The 20,561-nt window shown below is 41.1% G+C and overlaps 1 protein-coding gene across 2 annotated transcripts in view; it reads left to right on the top strand.

The window, feature by feature from the left end:
* The window catches only part of SV2B (synaptic vesicle glycoprotein 2B), a 246,500-nt gene that overhangs the window by 134,956 nt on the left and 90,983 nt on the right, over positions 1 to 20,561 (top strand). The window lies entirely within an intron of this gene.

Raw genomic sequence — 20,561 nt, 5'->3', positions numbered from 1 at the left:
ATATATATATATATATATATATATATATATATATATATATATATATATATATATATATATATATATATATTCACTTGAAAATAAATAAATGTTTGGCGTTGCTTCCCCGCTCCCATGCTATAGAGCCGAGTGGGGGCCACCTTCCCCTCAGTCAGCAGCCAGGCATCCACGGAAAAGGACACGATCGGGAGGGGTTGGCACCTCTCCCGCCGCCGATAAAAGTGATCTCATGGCGAATCTGCCTCGGAGACAACTTTTATCTGAAAGAGAAACACACAACGTTCCAGAAAATACCGGGGTTATGGCAAATAGCTGCTGCCATAATCCCGGTATTTGGCATCAAAATACAGACGTATGGGTACGTCGCTTTACGTGAAGTGTTCAAAGTCACTTCAACTCAAAAAAGCTCTTTCTTGGCCTCCTCTAAATCTCTAAAATCTATTTTTCTTGCTGCTGAGATTTGATTTCCGCTTAGAGGGTATCTATATTTGCTCTCCATGATTCCACTGTATGTAGGAATCTAGTCACCCTCTCTTGCTTACTCCTGAGATGGACAATGAACTCACTGGGGACGTTACAAGGAGGCAAAAAATACAATAAAAATAATATAATAAAGAAAATAGATTACAGGGCCATTAGTTAGTAGACATGTATGGATTATTTTTGGAGAATAAATATAATTTAGCGTCAATTTAAAAATAGTACAAACAAAACTATGCCCATTCGTTGAGCTAATAATAAAAAAAAAATCAGTGCACAGGACCCAATTCTCCAAGCTGAGATAAGATCGAATCCTGCTCATTTCAATTAAAAGTGTAGCCACCACAAAGCACCGTGACAGATGCAGAATCTTCACTTTTTAAATTAAACTGAATAAAAGTTGATATTATCTTCACTATTGAGGACTGAGTCTGAGTGCTACTTTATAATTATTAGTATTGGGAAAATGTGGACTGTATGTTCTTCAACCAATGTGTGAATTAAAACGGAACATCACCTATTAAAACCAACATCACAAAGGACAGTTCTGCTTCCCCCCCCCCCTTTTTTTTGTATCAGATATCTATTTGGGAAGGTACCCGCTCCACTTCTGCTCAGATCGTCTAGGCCAGGGGTGTCCAACCTTTTGACCTTCCTGGACCACATTGGAGGAAAAAGGGATTTTTTGGGCCACATATGAAACACACTAACAATAAGGATAGCTGGTGATGAGCAGAAAAAGTCGGGCAGATTACAAGTTAACAATCACTAATATAGAGAATGTACCTATCTGTGTAATAAAACTTAATTTTTTTAATAATTTTTTTTAGTAAAAAAGTAAATAAGGGCAACATAAAACTAGCAGTATATTTGACAATGTTTTGGATAATGAACGCAGCCTTTTTCAACCAGGGTGAATTGAGGTTTCTTCAAGGGTGCCTAGGCAAAATAGCAAAAAATTTATCAAAAATTGTATATAAGCCAGCAGGTGGATCAAGCCTTCCTTTTAGTTACATAAAGCCACGGGTTTTCATTATGCAACATTACGACTTTTTAGACACTGGTATCTTAACAACCAATGATGTCATTGGTTGATAATGTTTGTCACCTCCGCAGCATATTTGTTTGCCTCCTCTGCCTCTCTCCCTTAAAGCGGAATTCCACCAAAAAATGGAACTTCCGCTTTAAGGGAAGGTGAACCCCTGACATGCCATATTTGGCATGTCATTTTTTTGGGGGGGAGAGCGGAAACCCTCATTTTAGAGGGTTCCAGCTCCTACTTCCTCCCGGCGCACTGCGGCGTCGGAAGCAAGTTAACCTTTCCTCCCCCCCCCCTCTCGGCAATCATCTGGGAGACGTCACAGGTCCCAGATGATTGCCCGGCCAGTCACAGCACGCCACGTGACTCGCGCATTCGCAGTGCGCGCCTGGCTGTGAAGCCACAGTCGGGCGCCCACAGCTGTCTGATGGAGATTAAGGGGAAAAGAGAAATACTGCAATACTAGTCAGTACCAGTGTGCAAAAGTGTATTGGAAGAAAGAGTCACCTCTAACATTGGGTGTCCTAGCTCTGGATACTGCTGCATTATGTAAAACCATTAGAATCGTTTTTTACATTTTAGAATGGAGTACCTTGAGACTGTCCATAATTTTAAAGGGTGCCTTGAGACTGTCCATAATTTTAAAGGGTGTCCTGAGATTGGCGATGATTTTAAAGGGTGCCTTCACTAAAAAAAGGTTGAGAAACAATGTTCTAGACACTGGCATCCTAACAACCAGCAACAGTTAATAAGGAGGATGTCTGTTGCCTCCACAGCATCCTTGTTTGACCCTCCTGTACCCCATCTTCCTTAGCACTGGGGTAATATTAGCTGATGGAGAGGAATTGAGGGAGAAGAGAAACATTGGAATACTAGTCAGTACCAGTGTGCAAAAGTGTATTTGCTTTGGAAGAATAAATCACCTCTAACTTTGTGTGTTCTACGTGTGGATGTTGCTACATTGTGTAAAGCTATTCCAAAATGTTTTACATTTTAGAATGGGGTGCCTCAAGACTGTCCATATTTTGGATGGTGCCTCGAGACTGTCCATCATTTTGGATGGTGCCTCGAGACTGTCCATCATTTTGGATGGTGCCTCGAGACTGTCCATCATTTTGGATGGTGCCTCGAGACTGTCCATAAATTTTGGATAGTGCCTCAAGATTGTCCATAATTCTAAAGGGTGCCTTGACTAAAAAATAGTTGAGAAACACTGAACTAATGCATCAATATCTGGTGGATGTAGTAGCAATTTTCAATAGATTCTCAAGGTGCTCATCAGATATTTTGGATCAAATTTTCTCCTTTGTATGCTTCATCCTTAAAAATGGTTGCTCACAAATATAGGTGCTGCCAAAAATTGTGAAGAGTGTCAGAAACCATGAAATCAGACTGAGACAGAAGTATAGTTAAATCACACTTGTTTAATAATAAAAGTAAAAAGAACAAACGTAGTTAAAACATAGCCAAAGTTCAGTAACCGGAACGGATAGTCAGCCAAGCCAGAAGTCAGGGATCAATGTAGTGGAACAGCAAGCAGGATCTGTAGCCAGAAGAGATGTCAGCAAAGCAAGTCTTTACACAGGAATGCAGGAGGCTGTGTGATGTTGACCAAAGTGAAGGCAGAGATCCTTTGGGCTGGATGGCTTAAGTAGGCAGGACTAACGAGCAGGAAATCATCAACAGCTGAATAACTGTGGAGAGATAGGAGCTGGCAATTAGCCGACAGCTGAGCAGCCAGCTCAGAGAAGGAAGGGCTGAGCCCAGCCCTGACAGAAGAGTGAGAGATTTTTCTTTGGGAAGATAAAATTTATAAAAGTCCTGTAAAAAGACACTGTCAAAATGTTCTTTAGCCTCATGTGTTCACTAAGTGTAAATGCATTCTTACAAAAATCAACCCAAAAATCAGCATTAAGTAAGTTTACGATTTTGTGTTTGGCTGCAATCATAGCCATCTTGGGCTGCAGGCAGACCATGGGCTGCAGGTTGGACACCCCCGGCCTAGGCGATCCAAGCACATGTCACATGTCCCAAGTGGATGCGGGTCGATTGAGAAAGTGCAGTGCTACTTACATGTGCACAGCGGGAAGCTGTTTGTGAAGCCCCGGGAAGTCACAGGTGGCTTCCCACATCCAAGATGGTGGCACCGGGGACCCAAAGGCCGGCAAATAACTGGTCTGGGTGAGGAGAGCCCTGGATTCCTGGGGCTGGTAAGTGCATATTTATTAAAGTGTAAGTAAACCCCCCTATCGTTCTCAGCCAGGGAAGCTGCCATCTTTGCCTCTGTTTAATCTATAACTGCCATGAAGCTGCACATGTGATCAGGTATGACACCAGCTATTGGATGGTTTGACAGTTCGGTTAAAAGCACAACCAATTGGAGTGTTACATTTCCGGCACGTGCCGGAAATGAACCTGTTTCATGGATAGGTTTACTTCCACTTTAAATAAAGTATGACATGTTTGTTAGTTTACAAAAAAATATGTTTACAATCACTTTAAGGTCTTTTTCTACTAAATTATTCAAATGATTTTTAAAAACATATACTGTTATAAATTTAAATTGTCATATAAAAAAATACTAAAAGGGTAACTCCACTTTCATGGGAAAGGAAATAGCAAATAAAAAAATAATATAGCGTATACAATTGTGACATAAGTCATATTGTAATTAAATGTTATTAAAAATTACCTTTCCTTTTCAATCTGCAGCTTGGTAATTTTCTGTAAAATGCAATACGGCAATCTGGAGGTGTTCTGTATACAGACTGTGTACAGAACGCCCCCCAGATATGTCATTTCCTGCTTTTGTGATTGGCTCTGCACTAAGATACAAATCAGAATCCAGGCATCCCCTGCAACAAAAAATGTCATGTTTGGTGTGATACTCCCAATAGGAAATCAGGTCTAAAGGGATGCTGACTGCAATTTTCCTCATTAGAGCCCTGCAGGTGTAGCAGCTGATTGATATTTATGAAACCACTCCCATTAGATTAATTTCGCATCATGGTCACAGCCAAACAAACTCTTCAGAATAACAAAAGGTAGGAATCTGCACCAAAGGTTGTTATAATCCTTGCAATATACATAGAACACCCAGAGAGGAATGTTTTTTTTCTCAACAAAAGTGGAGTTACTCTTTAAAGTGGAAGTAAACTCCTCTATCGTTTTCAGCCAAGGAAGCTGCCATCTTTGCCTCTGTTTAATCTTCAACTGCTATGGTGCTGCACATGTGATTCGTTATGACACCAGCCATTGGATGGTTTGGATAGTTTGGCCGAGAGCACAGCCAATGTGCAGTTAGCATTCCCGGCATGACTTTTTTTTTTAACTGTTTAAATCCATGGGTTTACTTCAACTTTAAATAAATATGAAAGTAATATGCAGGGGTCAAGTCCTGGGGAAAAAAGTGTGGGAACTCCCACCCAAGATCCACTCCCCCACCAAAAAATAAAAAATAAATGATGCACTCATATGCACGAACGCTTCAAAAGTGGTATTTTTCATCCAATTTTCGTATTGTGTGTATGAAGCTTAACTGTTAGTACATAAAAAAAAAAAACAATCCTCAATAAACATAAATACAGTAATTCTCTGAATACTCAGCATTCATTCAATTGTGCTTCCATGCAAATGTTAACATCATGTTCTGATCTTTATTGGGGAATTTTATTTTGTATATAGAGTGTTTATGTGGTGAGTTTACACTTTTCATTGAACAGAGTTTGGATAACACAGGGTTAAATGGAAAGGTCATAAATGAACTGCACATTTGCACATTATCTGGACAGAATGCTTGAGGAGATAGTGATGTGTTCCTGCTTAGGAGATGCATGTTAGGTTGGGGGGCTGCAAACTCTGCAGGGGCTCCAACACACACTCGCTGCTATTCCAACCCTTCACATATTTCCACATAAACTTCCCTCTGGCATTAAATTTGCCAGGTATTGTGCTCAGCTTACCACCTCAAACTAATGTTCCTCCCTCAGCTCACCTCTCTCCCTGCATGTCCTGAGAGCAGAATAGCTGTGCTCCTCCTCTGGGTTCTCTCATCATATGGCACTGAAGATAGAGGAGGGTCGGCGGGAAGGAGAGCATCACGAGAGGTCTGACTAAATACAATCTCTTAGCAGCAGGGATCTGATCTACCTGTCAGCTAGCTGTGATTGACAGGTAGATCGAAGAGGAAGCTGCCATGGGGCCCCCTACTGGCAATGCCTGAATGGTCAGGTGTGCGGCACTTACTATTCTGAGCTGTGTCGGCAGCTGCTGGTGTAGCACCTGCCACACAGCTTGCATACTTCAAAGTTTTGCAGGACACGGCTGCTAATGGGAACTGAGTTCCTGTTGTGGAAAAAGTACAGGAACTCCGTTCCTATGCATTCCCGCAGGACTTGACCCCTGGTAATATGCTAAGATTTCCTTAAGGAAGAGGTCCAGCTCCCCACAAAAAAATACTGTAGCTGCTGACTTTTAATATTAGGACACTTACCTGTCCTGGAATCCAGCGATGATGGCACCCTAGCCATTGGCTCTTGGGTGCTGCAGCTTCACAGCCGATTCCCTACTGCGCATGCACAAAGCTTGCTGCGCTTTGTGAATGGCCTGGCGCCGGTGAAAGGAGGGAGGCCAAACTTCCAGGGGACCTCACATCTTGCTGCAGCGAGGTCTCTTGGAATTGGGGATGAGTACCTAGCAAAAACAGGTACCCGATACCCTCTCCAAAAGATGCCAAATGTGGCACGGGGGGGGGGGGGGGGTGTACAGATAAGCCGCTTTTGGGTGGAACTCCTCTCTAATTGAACAATTTCTAAGAAATGCCAGTTACCTCGCTGCCACTTCTACCTTTGCTTCCTAAGTCCCTGAGCTAAAACAAGTCATCAAATGAGGAGTTTGTCTTGTTGCTTGGCTGTCATTCTCATCCAATGGTTTCAATGCCTTTGGAGTTACTAACCTGGAAAAAAATATGTTGGTCAGAGGTTTTCACCTTCACTTGCTACATTCTTTTTCTGCATCAGTGTTTCAGAAAGTAATAAAACCAGAGGCTGCCAGGCAACTACCATTTTTTAGAAGGAGGTCAGCGAAATTACCTTCTAAAAGCTCTTTTCAGTATAGGTTACTTTAACCGCTTGCCGACTAGCCGCTGTCATTTTACTGCAGCAGGTTGGCATGATCCCGCAAACCGTAGCTATACATTGGCTTGTGGGATCGGGATAGCAGGTACTCACATGCCAGCTGCACAGTGGGGTGCTGATGCTCGTGACCGATGTTCACGATGACCACTGGCCATGAGCAATAGAACAGGGACGAGTGTGTGTAAACATACACTTCCCTGTTCTGAGAGGCGTGACAGACGGTGTGTTCCTATTAGCTAGGAACCACGATCCCTCACTTCTAGCAAGTCCCCCTCCCCCTCAGTTAGAACACGTAGCAGGGAACACAGTTAACCCCCTTGACATATTTACAGTAATCCGTGCATTTTTAGAGCACTGATCGCTGTATAAATATCAATGGTCCCAAAAATGTGTCAAAAGTGTCTGATGTGTCCGCCATAATGTCGCAGTCCCAATAAAATCGCAGATCGCCGCCATTACTAGTAAAAAAAAATAATAATAAAAATGCTAAAAACCTATGTCCTATTTTGTAGACGCTATAAATTTTATACGCTTATCGTGATTTTTTTTTTACCAAAAATATGTAGGAGAATACATATCGGCCTAAACTGAGGAAAATGTAGCTTTTTTTTAAAAAGAAATGGTGATATTTATTATAGAAAAAAGTACAAAATATTGTGTTTTTTTCAAAATTGTCACTCTTTTTTTGTTTATAGAGCAAAAAAATTAAAACCGCAGAGGTGATCAAATACCACCAAAAGAAAGCTGTATTTGTGGGAAAAAAAAAGGACATTAATTTTGTTTGGGTACAGTGTCGAACGACCGCACAATTGTCAGTTAAAGCGAAACAGTGCCAAATCACAAAAAATGGCCTGGTCATTCAGCAGCCAAATTTTCCCAGGGCCAAAGTGGTTAATAAATACAAATATTATTTTAAAAAACATTATAGCCCAGTATTGTTCTGCAAAGGCAGCGCCGCTTAGTGTGAATTAAAGCTTTGGGAAGATCAAAGGAAAGGCACAGTTCAGTTTATGTCCATGTTGGTTACAAAATGACTGTTTGAATGTGTGAGAGGTCCTGATGTGAGGATAAGAAGCTTTTGTGTGTGGCAGGTTAACATTGCTGTTCAGAGCTGCTTGTTAGTCCTGCCAGTCACTGGAAGTGAGTAGACAGAGCTCTTGTAATTCCTTCCTTTGTGAAATTTTTAAAAGATATGTATAGTGTTTCTCCATGTATTTCTATACTTTTTGACTCTTCTGTCTGGTTCCAACTTTTACACCATACATCTAATTTAGGATAATCACATACCATAATTATTTATCAAAAATAAAGACACTTGCAACTGGGACAGTTATGGTGTTCCAAGGTTACATTAGTAATCAAAATGCTAAAAATATAGGTTGTTTTCCATTATCTGGGAGCCACTGCCTCGGTTTTCTGTGAGCAGAAAGGCTACCCTAGGGAGGTAGAAGAAGGGGGTTACTGGCACCGTATACGCTCCATCCCACCTACATGCCTCTCAGATAATTGACCACTGGTTCCACTGACCTATTAGCTATCTGAAAGAGGATTGTTCTGTTTCAAGCACCACTTTATGCATTGATATATCTCCTTTAGACCTTGGTCCGTCCAGTCATTACGTCACCTTCTAGATAAGCGCTCTCCACAGACGACAGCTCAACTCCCGAATAAGTCATGGCAGTTTAATCCAACATAGTTTTACTTGTTAAATGCAGCAGACAATAATCTTCTAAACCTTGTACCCACTGAGGGAACATTAAGGAAAAAACAGTGGGTCTAAGGACTAAACTGACTTACATGCAGGTAAACTGGAATATACCATTTTACAGACATTAAACTACAAGTTGTAGTTACACTGAATTGCCACTAGATATCAGCAAGATATGTATACATGACATAATTAAATCTAAAGCAAAGGTGATGGATATACAATAAGCTTGGCTTTACTGTCTCTGATTTCAAGGGACTGTCCCTGATTTGGAACAAAGTCCCTCTATCTGATCTACTGTATATAATTCTATATAAAATAAACGTTTTATCTTTAAATAAATATTTCCCAATGCTAAACCTTTCATTCAAATTCTAAGTTGCTGCATCTGTAAATTTTAAAAGCCAATACAGATAAAGCAATAGCAGTGGTAAAAAAAAACACTTGTGTTTAACTAATCTTTTTTTTATTTCATTCTCATTTAAGGGGTGAGGCAGGGGGTGTGTCCTGTGCCTACATACTTTTGCTAATAGGTGTCCCTCATTCCAATCTCGAAAAGTTGGCAGGTATGGATAAGTGTTCCAGAATAGGGATTGACCACAAATGTAATTATTATTCTTCCCAGTGCCCATCATACTAATGTACTGTGAACTGTAGATAAAGTAATCATTAGCAGGGGTCCCCTGGGACCAGAGAGTTATTCCAAGGGCTCCCCCATGTTAAAATGGTAGTAAGATGGAAGTATTATCAGCCAGAACAGCGCACCACTGGAGGACTTCATTCTAAGGTAAGTATTTTATAATGTGCCAGTATGCAATGCATACTAGCACATTATCCCATTGCCTTACAGTGGATTTTTATTTTATTTTTTGAAAGTCTGCTGTTTACTATCACTTTAAAAAGGTCTTGAAAGACAGCACTAGACTGTAAGGCTAACTAAAAATATATCAACACCATACCTCCCACATTTTTGAGATGGGAATGAGGAACACCTTTTAGCAAACAAATGTTCTGTAGGTATAGAACACACCTCCGCCACATCCCCTTAAAGGAGAATTATACAAAAAAAAGATCAGTTAATTTAACAAGTGCTTTTTTTCTACCACTACTATTGAGGAGGAAAAAGGGACTTTGTTCCGAATGAGGGACATTCCTTCGAAATCAGGGACAGTTGGGAGCTATGCAACAATCAAAGGCTAACTAAAATGTATTGTCAAAAAATGGCAATCAGAATCCCTGATATACAAATAAGTATAAAAGTCAACGTTTGCAAATTAAATAAAAAGCTATGAATAATAAGAAAATAACTTTTAAAAAATATAAAAATGAACGAACACTATCACTGTTTAAATGTTACAAAGAATATAATGGAATATGTAAAAAGGAAATCAAGGACGCAAAAATTCAAAACTAATGACAGATTACAAAAGATAGTAGGACAAAACCCAAAACATTCTTCAAATATATTAATAGTAAAAAAGGTCAGGTCTGAGCATGTAGGCCCTTTACAAAATAATCTACAGTGGGTGACTGGGGACAAAGAGAAGGCAAATTTAATAAATACTTTCTTCAGCTCTGTGTATACAAAGGAGCATGGGGGAGCTCATGTCAATAATGGGGATGGTATTGAACTGGCCCCAAATAATCCACAATAGCTCAAAATTTATATGGTCCAGAAATATTTAGACAGAATAAAGGTGAATAAAGCACCTGGATCAGATGGCATCCACCCATGGATAGAAAACAAAAAATTATTGCACTTGTGTCAACATCAATCAATAGAAAGCTGTAATCACATCTGTAAGATATTTATCATAAATAAAAAAAATATAAAGTGTTGCACTAACATGAGTGAAAAATAAAATAGTGACATATACAAAACAGTGCTCAATTGGGAATCGAGTCCTAAATTTTCTACGAGTCCCATAAATGGTGAGTAGTAAATCTTGCAGCCAAGGATCAGAGAAGAAATTAATCAAACTCCCTCTATGGCAGGGGTATTCTCTTACCAGAAGGCCAGGACCCCCTAATGCGAACTTTAAACTTGCTATGGGGTTTCCCCCTATTGCACGTGCTCCAACAGGGATCGCAGAAACAATGGAAGTGTTATATAGTCCACAATGAAGGCCATGGACTCCCAAAGTGTGATATGAATAAACAAAACACTATATAGTGTTAAACCTTAAAAACGAGTATTTATTGTAAAAGATTAACACTCACATAATTGGACAAGATATAGGCATAAAACAAAACACATCCAGATTGGTAAAATGGCATCCGCCTTCACTTCTGGGTAGAGTAATGACGTAGACAAATAACTCTACCCTAGATGTTTCGTCTCGCTAGGACTTCTTCAGCAGCTATGGATCCTAAAATGATTGAGCTTTTTCATTTCAAACCTAATTTTTAGGGACTCTGTAATGATTGCAATAGTACCACTGGATTGGTGTAAGGCCAATGTGGTACCTATATTTAAAAAGGGATCAAAGTCTTTACCAGGTAACCATAGACCCGTTAGTTTAACTTCTATAGTTGTAAAGTTACTGGAGATTTTGATAAAAGACCACATAGCGTTCTTTCTGAAAAAAAATATTTTAAGCAATTGGTTGAACTACATGGACTTGTGTCTTTTTTTCAACCAGACTAACTATGTAACAAATCTGTATATGAAATACAATAATCAAACTATGGAACAGCTAGCCGTCAAAAGTGGAAGTGCATATCAGGAGACCGCCCGATCAAGTGTATATTGAAAAGGCTTTAGCTTTTCTCCTCCCAGTCCACTCCTTACTTAAGCCACATACACACCACTAGTTTCTTTTTGTGCTCAGATCAGAGCCGCTGTCCTAACAAGCTGATGTTAGTACAGCAATCCTCCCTGCTGTGCTATTGTGTTTTGACAGGGGGGAGCACAGGGGGGAGCACCCCCCGCCAGAACACTTAGGTCAGCACTCTCAGCCATTGACCATTGGCCATACACACAAGCTGGTTTCCATTGAACCGGCCGATGCCAACCGACATTCGGCCCATGTGTAGTAGACTTAATGTATTTTACCCTCTCATTTGTAGGGGAAGACAAGCTGAAGCCGTTTTGTTATACACTTGATTGAGCGGTCTCCCGGTGTGCACTTCCGCTCCTCTTTTTGACAGGTTGTCTGATTGGGCTGGGTCGGCCCTTTAGAAGCTAGCACCTGCCAATGTCTAGAGTCATTGGGTTGATGTATTGGGGCTTAGAGCAGCTTTGTTTACATGGCTCACAATGAAACAACAAATCCGAAATCCTTGTTGGAAAAAAAAATCAGATAAATGTTACTCAAATAACTTAGAATATATATTTAATGAAATAGGCTGTAGTTTTCCTTCAGCCATGCTGCCAAGCTGTTCCTGAACATTGTATGATTTTGGCATTCCAGCTATTTTTTAATTAAAAACCCAAAAAACAGCACTCTGTGCCCACCTAGTTTCATCCTTTGATTGCCAAATAATGTAACCCCCCCCTCCCCCCCCCCCAAAAAAAACAACATTCTGTTGCTTCTCGTTTTATAGTGATTTCTCCATACTCATGTGTTTGTGGTGTTCCATCAATACCAAGTGTATCATATGCCCCGATAGAGAAAAATAAAACAGATCTTGGTCCGATTATCCGTGACTTGCCAGAAAAAGTCATAATTATAATTTGATACTCAATTATTAGCAACTTAACCCCTAGACAATATAAAATTGTGATTGGGATCAACATTTCTAGTTCTTGCCATGCAGTCTTACAGAATGCATTTTCAAATGATGATTATTGGGATCAGGGAACAGCTGCTCTAATTAGCTGATAATGGCAGATCCAGTCTGGAAGAACGGTCTTTAGGAACATGATGTAACGCTAATTAGAATGAAACGCCTGTTAGCAGCATGGAGTAAGAGTGATCTTCACAATCGGAAACAAACTGACATAGCTTAAATTAATTTCTAGGAACCTGTTTGTCAATTTACTGTATTCCTCAAATTCTGGATTTTCTGTTTAGTCACATATTTCACAAGGACTCTGCGTTGGTTCATATGTGATTAGATATGTCAAATTAACATAGAAACAAAAATGATGTCATAGCGTCAGATTACCTCACCTGCCCCGGTCTGCAGTTATTTCCTAAACTGGTTAGTTTTGTGCCCTTAAAGAAGTAAATCCTGATGGGTTTTACTTCCTCTTTTGCTCGCTGCAAAGCCTGAAAATGAGAAGCATAATAGGCATACTAGCCCATTATGTGCCACTTACCTGCAAAAGAATCCAGCGATGTCCCCTGTGTAGGCAGCATCCATCTTCCTGCCCCTCTTCCTTCCGGGATGCAGACTCCGGCTCTGTGATTTGCCGGAGCTGCGTGACGTCACTCCCACGCATGCGCATGGGAGCCACGTTTAATGGCACGGGCTAGGGAAGAAACGGCACTCCGTTTAGTTTCTTCCCCGCGCATGCGGTGGAATTTTTGGCGGACTACAAGTCAAATATCTTCTAACCGGCGCACGTTTAGGAGATATTTCCACTACCTATAGATAAGCCTTATTCTAGGCTTACCTATAGGTAGAAGTAAAAAAAAAAGTGGGTTTACAACCACTTTGAATTTTAAATAATCATTGACATGAGAAATTCATCATGGATGGATGGATCTCAATGGATCATAGGTCTGAGGGTAGTCTATGACCTTTGAAGACATCTTGGGATGCATTTACTACAGACTAGTTGGCCGTTGACTTTGCAAGAGAATTTGCCCCAGAGCTTAGGCAGCCCATACATTTTTTTTTTTCATTCAACCAGAGGGTTGAATGAAAAAAAAAAAAAAATGGTTAGATACCCCCATCCACACACTTGATGTGGATGGGGGATTCCCCCCTGCTGGGCTATTGCATTCTGACAGTGGGACCGCTGTCACAGGGAGGAGGGAGATTAGGGAGCAGCTGCAGGACTGAGAACATGTAACATGTTCCCCTTTTCCAAAGTTGAACTTATCCGTTAAATCGGAACGTCTGTCATTTTTTCATCTTTCCATCTATTAAATATTCTGCCCTTGCTGCTTTAACTTTGGATAGTAAATTGTTCTTTTCTGCCAGTAAATACCTTATACAGCCCATTAATACAAGAATATATAATAAAGCAGAACTAAAGACAAAGATTGATGCCCCATACACACGGTCAGTCCGACCACAAAACCCGTGAGATTTTTTCCGATGGATTTTGGCCGAAACTTGTGTTGCATACACGCGATCGCACAAAGTTGTCGGAAAATCCGATCGTTCTGAAGGAGGTGACGTCAAACACGTACGTTGGGACTATAAACAGTAGCCAATAGATTTCGTCTCTCAGTTTATTCTGAGCATGCGTGGCACTTTGTCCGTCAGAATTGTCTACACACGATCGGAATTTATGCGATCGGATTTTGTTGTCGGAAAATTTTAGATCCTGCTCTAAAAATTTGTGTTTTGGAAAATACGACAGAAAAAGTCCAATGGAGCCCACACACGATTGGATTTTCCAACAACATGATCCGATCGCTGGAAAATCCAACCGTGTGCATGGGGCATAATTTCAATTTTGGATAGAGTAAGGGAGAAATATAACCCCATTAGTTTTTTTGTTACCTGTGTTCCATTGAGGACCTATCCCTTCCTTTCCTGTACCCAGTGCCGGGCACTAATCTGAACGCTCATCCTCTAAGAATAAATTCCACCCTCCTACCATCCCACCCTGCTGAAATCCCCCCCCACCTCAAATCCTTTTTCTCCACATATGCCCCCAGCACAAACCCCCCCCCCCCCCCCCAACCACAGACATTTTTTTTTAAAACCCCAGCACAAATCCTCTACCCCCCAAATTTCCCCACCAAGCACAAATTTCCGCCGCACTCCAAAATCCCCCCTCCCGGCACAAATTCCCCTCTCCCAATCCCCCATCCTGGCACATAAACTCTCTACCATATTACTTTTGTAGCACACTTTTGTTCCCCATAACATAAATCCTCTTGCCCCATCCCCCCTTCTAATACAAATCTCCCCAAATCACCACTCCTAGCACACCTCCCCAAATGTGCCCTCCTAGAACACTTCTTATCCCCTACTGCTTCCCAAATTCCCCTTCCCAGGGCAGCCACCCCTCCTGCCCCCCAATCTCCTTGTGGTGCCCCCCCCACATGATACCACAGTACCAAGGGCAGCCACCCCTCCTGCCCTCCCATTGTCTTGCTCCTGTATGTACCTGGTACAGTCAAAAGTGAGAGGGAATCCCTCTTTCCCATGCTATCCTGGGAATTTATTAATATTAGGCTCCATTCACACTTGGAGGAAAATTTTAGTTTTTTTGTTTTTTATATGCTAGAAATATTTATATGTGGTGTGATAATCATTAGATTTCAACCATACTTTGCTGCAAAGTGCTGCACTCCTAAATGATTGCCTTGGGAGCTGATTATCAAGCATTTAAATTGGTGGAACAACCTAATCTATTCCATCCATGTATTTTACAACCGTGTAAAAATTCCGATTTGTTTTCGAGAATTCCCTTAACCTGGCCTAAAGTCAAAGCTTGCCATCTGTTTTCATCGTTAAGTCCAACAGAGTTTTTCTTTTTTTATTTATGTTGCCTTTTCAACGGCGATGCTACCTGGGCAAACCATGAGCTGGCGCAATCATAGATCACCGAAACGAGTTCCCTGGTACACCCATAATGCTATATACTACTCTTTTTTTACCCTTCAGCTTTTCAGAGTATTACTGTATTATACCTGGAAGAGAAATAAAACTGTAAAAGGAAGAAACAGAGGAGAAATTATTGTCTTACATAGAATCTGTCTGCTAGAAAGAAAATGCTCATTAATTCATTCACTAATTCAATTTAAAAAAAATAAAGTTTCTGCTGAGTAGAGATGAAAGGACTTAAAGTGTTACTAAACCCACAACAGTAAAATCAGTCTGTATATCAGTGGCGGCTGGTGCTGTATATTTTTCTTGGGGGGGGGGGGGGAGACACCTATCGACACCCACCCTCCTAAGACTCCCTGACCAATCGGGTCTCAGGACCCGCTTCCCGATTGGCCGGGAGGAGAATCAGGAAGACAATAGCGAATATTAATTTGCTATTGTCACACAACTGGGTATGTTCGGAGCGCAGTGCTCTGCGCCTAGAGCCCACCCTTTTTTGAAGCCAATTAGAGCCTCAGGCTCTAATCATGCGCTTAAAAAAAATCCCATTCAAATCCATGTGTCCGGCGCCCTGTATGTAGATTAGGGAGAAGCCGGGTGCATGGTTTAGGGGGGCAGCGCCCCTGCACCCCATTTGGACGGCCGCCACTCCATGTCATACTCACTGTGAAACCTTAAGTGGTTGTAAACCCTTGCAATCCACTTTTTTCTACAGGTAAGCCTATAATAAGGCTTACCTGTAGCTACCCCAGATATCTTCTAAACCTGCACGGTTTAGGAGATACCCCCTGTACCTGCATGTGCCAATGTTATCAGCACATGCACACTGAAGCAATGGCATGTATGTGCCGTTTGCTTCAGTGAGTGTGCCATTACCAGCGGCTCCCGCGCGCATTCACTGGAGTGACGTCATCGTGGCTCCAGCCAATCACATCGCCGGAGCCGCGATACCTGGACGTAACTCCAGGGAGAAAGTACGCCGGCCGGTGCTGTGTAGGGGCACTGCAGCGGGAACTTCGATCTCAGGTGAATATTACATAATGAGCTAGTATGCTATGCCCCTTGCCATACTCCTTGATTTTCTGGGTTCACCTTTAATAATCTACCAGTGTTTTCTTCTTTACTTTTTTAATGTTTATTAGAAAAGTTAAAAATTTACAGTTCTATTTTCTGACCAACTTAGGTATAGAGGCTTAGAGAACCATAGCAAGAGGGCTATGACAGAGCAAGTCCCCTACTTTGCTGATGCTAGGCAGTATGCCCTTCAGCAGTAGACACATGGCTCAAGAAGGACACCCAAAACAGGACCAGGGACCCCTATTTTAAGACATAGACATACTGAATGATGGGTAATGGGATCATTCACATTACTACTGGTTGTACAGTGTAAGCAAAGAGTGGGGAATTGTGTGCAACGCAAAGGACAACTCCTTTTTTTAGTGAAGTGATCCTTTAAAGCCTTCAGTGCAACCCACATAAGCTAAACAATTAATTTTGGATAGAGTAATGGAGGGTTATAACCCGGGTCAAATTTTCACTTCGCCATTTGTGTTCCATTGTGGAGATTTCCTTTCACTTCCTGTCCCATAGCCAAACGGGAAATGAAAGGAAATCCCTGCAAATTAAGGGAAATTCTTGGGGACCCCCAGGTCTTTCACTTTCGATGAAACTGGTAAATGGACATACCTCCCAACATTTTGAGATGAAAATGAGGGACTCCTCCTAATAAATGTATGTAGGCATAGGACAAGCCCCCTGCCACACCCCCTTAAATGAGAATTAACCAAAAAAAAAGGTTAATTAAATCCACAAGTGCTTTTTTTCCCCACTACTATTCCTTTATATTGGCTTTTAAAATGTCCAATGCAGCAATTTAGAAATTGGATGAATGGTTTAGCACTGGGAAACACTTTTTGAAAGATAAAAAGTGCATTTTATATACAACTATATAGATCAGACCAAAAAGAGGGACAAATGAGGAGAAATGAGGGACAGAGGGACATTGCTCCAAATCAGGCACAGTCCCTCCAAATCAGGGACAGTTGGGAGCTATGAACGGAACAAAGAGAGAGAGTGAATCTCCTTAACGGGGGCAACGACAGCAATAAAAACTGACAGGTGTTCTAACTCTTCTTCACTCCAGCCAAAAAAAAGGTTCTGCATTTAGTTATATTTTAACCTGCTTTCCACCTGTCCAGGATTCACCGGGACAGTCTGGGTTTTGAATCCTGTGTCCGGGCACATTATCCTGACAAGAATGTGGCTCGAAACAGAGCTTGACAGGAGGGTGAGGGGGCACTATGTGTGCAGCATTACTATTCTCTTTGGAGTGTCCAAAGGTGTCCCAGGTCTGCTACAATCCTATAGTGTATACTAAAAAAATAAATAAAATTACTGTGCACCACTAAAGTGTTCGGGTTTGTCTTGAAGAAAAAGTGGCAACCCTTCTTCCACAGCAGAAGCACCGAAGGGGTTGTCAAAGCCATCTCAACTGCCCTTACTTGAACAGCTTCAGAACTTCTGCTGGAAATATGGAATATGCATACCATCCAACTTTCTGAGATGGGAATGAGGGACACCTATCAGCAAAAGTATGCAGGCATAGGACACACCCCTTGCCATGCCCCCTTAAAGGAGAATTGTTTAAAAATTGGTTAAACCCACAAGTGCTTTTTTTTTACCACTACTATTCCTTTATATTGGTTTTTGAAATTTATAAACGCAGTCATTTAGAAATCAGAGGAAAGGTTTAGCTCTGGATAACACTTTTTGATAGATAAAAAGTGAATTTTATATACATTTATATAGATCAGACCAAAATGAGGGACAAATGAGGAGGAATGAGGGACAGAGGGACATTGCTCCAAATCAGGGACAGTCCCTCGAAATCAGGGACAATTGGGGAGGCATAGCTCCCAAAGTGTTTCCCGGTACTAAACCTTTCATCTGATTTCTAAATTGCTGCATTTGTAAATTCCAAAAGCCAATATAAAGGAAAAGTAGTGGTAAAAAAATCACTTGTGGGTTTAACCAATCTTGTTTTTTTGAAAAGGTAAAGAATGGGGTACACGGCGCTACCCTAGAGTAGGGAGGGGTATCTCAATCCCTCAGTGTTAAATCAGTAGTACACTATCCAAAAAAGCTAATGTGCTCCTAAATGATAATCTTAAATATATATATATATATATATATACATACTACCAAACTGTAACATATATTAGTATAACGTGCAAATAAACCACAGTCAAAAAACCTCTATTCACTTATTAGTACAAGAGATAGTGAATTACCAGCATAAGTGACTAAACTCCACCTGTGAAAAAAAGAGTGCATCAAAAAAATCTCAAAATCAAGTTGTGTAGATAAAGTGACCACCAAATTATCAAAACACAATGCTGATATTCTGACGTAAATGCAACTATAAATAATAGTCCATCAGAAAATTAATATGCTTTTAAACCTAAATCGTCCTATAAAAATGGTGTGAATTCCAAAGTGACCAAGTGCTTGACAAATCAGGTGACTCTTTTGCTCCCCCTTAAGAGTTTCCACTCACCAGCTCGTCTTGCAGGGGTGGTTCGCATGTATGGATACACAGGTATAGTGTTCCTTAATGGCTTCTCCAACCACTTCACCAGACCGAGATATCGAGACAATTTCCTATTCAGCGATATCCAATGGCAATTTTTCCAGAAAATACTTCAATGGTGTCCCAGGGATAAATCCTCACAAGGAAAAAATCAGGCTCCCATAGTGTAGTGTTTAAGGTTATTTATTTTTAAAAATCAATCAAAGTAAAAAACAAAAGTTAAAAAACAACTTCCCCTCCAAGTGGGTAAAAGAACCTTAAAAACAGCTACAAACGATGGCAGCTACAATGTATTCAGGGGCCAGCGTGCAGCGTGCACTCCAAGTACGTTCCAGGCTCCCTGCTATCGCACTGGAAGTGACATGAGTACATGGTTCCGTCTTGCGCGTTTCGTCATCAACGTTTTCAAAGGCAGCCTTTGGCCCTTTTTTTGTACAATTCTCCTTTAAGGGGGCGTGGCAGGGGTGTGTCTTATGCCTGCATACTTTTGCTGATAGGTGTCCCTCATTCCCATCTCAAAAAGTTGGGCGGTATGGGGAGGTATGAATATGGCTGCAATGGATGAGTGCCATCATCCCTGATAAATGGAAATGGAAACATCCCTCAAGGGGTGGCACTTCTGCTGTGACACTTGAGGACCGCTCCTTTCCCCTGTTACGTAGATGAAATACGGCAGTTTCTTTGAAATGTCTGTCTTTGAAGCATGCTTGCCTAGGTGCTCAAAAAAAATGTTTATTTGATTTGGAGTGGAAGAAAGGCTGACAGAGAAACTTATTTTCAGCATTTTAAGATATTCCTTCTCAGGGATTATTGTGGAAGTCACAAGCATGCTATCCCTGTGTATTGGCACCGTTCAGAAGAGGGACATGGAGCTGAAGGAAGATAAGCTAAAGACTCCTAGAATTTTAGAATATGCAGTGCTGGCAATACATAGGAATTATTATGAACTTGTGAAAAGCTAGCTTTAGTAAAGTGCTGCTGACAAGTGGGCCGATGCGTCCTTTTCGGAATGACTCAGTAACAGAGGTTTGCCTGGAAACTGTTGAGAGCTTAATTGAAAATGATCGCCAATCTGCTATGAGCATGAGAACCTCCCGGAAGAACTATGAACAAGTTGTTGTTCAACTGATTGAAGAAACTTCAAAACCTGTCAAATGCTTATTCTCAGATCTCCTGAATGAATGAATGAAATACTTGTATAGCGCACAATGCGAACTGAATCGCCTCCTGGACTGTCATATTCTGTAATGCCTTGTACACACGGTCAGACATTCCGACCACAAAATCCATCAGATTTTTCAGATGTATTTTGTCCAAAACTGGTGTTGCATACACACAGTCGGACAAAGTTGTCGGAAAATCCGATCGTTCAGAGCGTGATGACGTTCGTTCGTTCCGACAGGACTACGTTGCAGCTAGTAGCCAATAGCTTTGGTCTTGTAATTTGATCTGAGCATGCGTGACACTTTGTCCGATCGTAATTCTCTTCAAACGATCCGAAAAAGTCAGATCTGACTTTTTTTTGTCTGAAAATTTGAGATTCTGCTCTCAAATTTTTTCCGTCTGAATTTCCAACAGAAAAAGTCCAATAGAGCCCACACACGATCGGATTTTCCGATAATATAATCCGATCGGACCTTTTCCGTCTAAATTTACGACCGTGTGTACAGGGCATAAGTATTACATGCAATATATGGACCATCATAATTGTGTCTTGTCTTATTTGGATTGAACGTGCATCTGTCATTTCGTTAATCACTTCAGCCCTAGAAGGATTTACCCCCTTAATGACCAGGCCATTTTTATGCAACATGTTGCTTTACCTGACAATTGCACGGTCGTGCGACGGTGTACACAAACAAAATTGACGTCCTTTTTTCCCCACAAATAGAGCTTTCTTTTGGTGGTATTTGATCACCTGTGGTTTTTATT

The sequence above is a fragment of the Lithobates pipiens genome, unplaced genomic scaffold (assembly GCF_037356315.1).
Source record: "Lithobates pipiens isolate NorthernLeopardFrog02 unplaced genomic scaffold, aLitPip1_a1.2 Scaffold_8, whole genome shotgun sequence".
Lineage (NCBI taxonomy): Eukaryota > Metazoa > Chordata > Amphibia > Anura > Ranidae > Lithobates > Lithobates pipiens.
The sequence above is the reverse complement of the archived record's forward strand: the minus strand, read 5'-3'. Positions and strand labels throughout refer to the sequence as shown.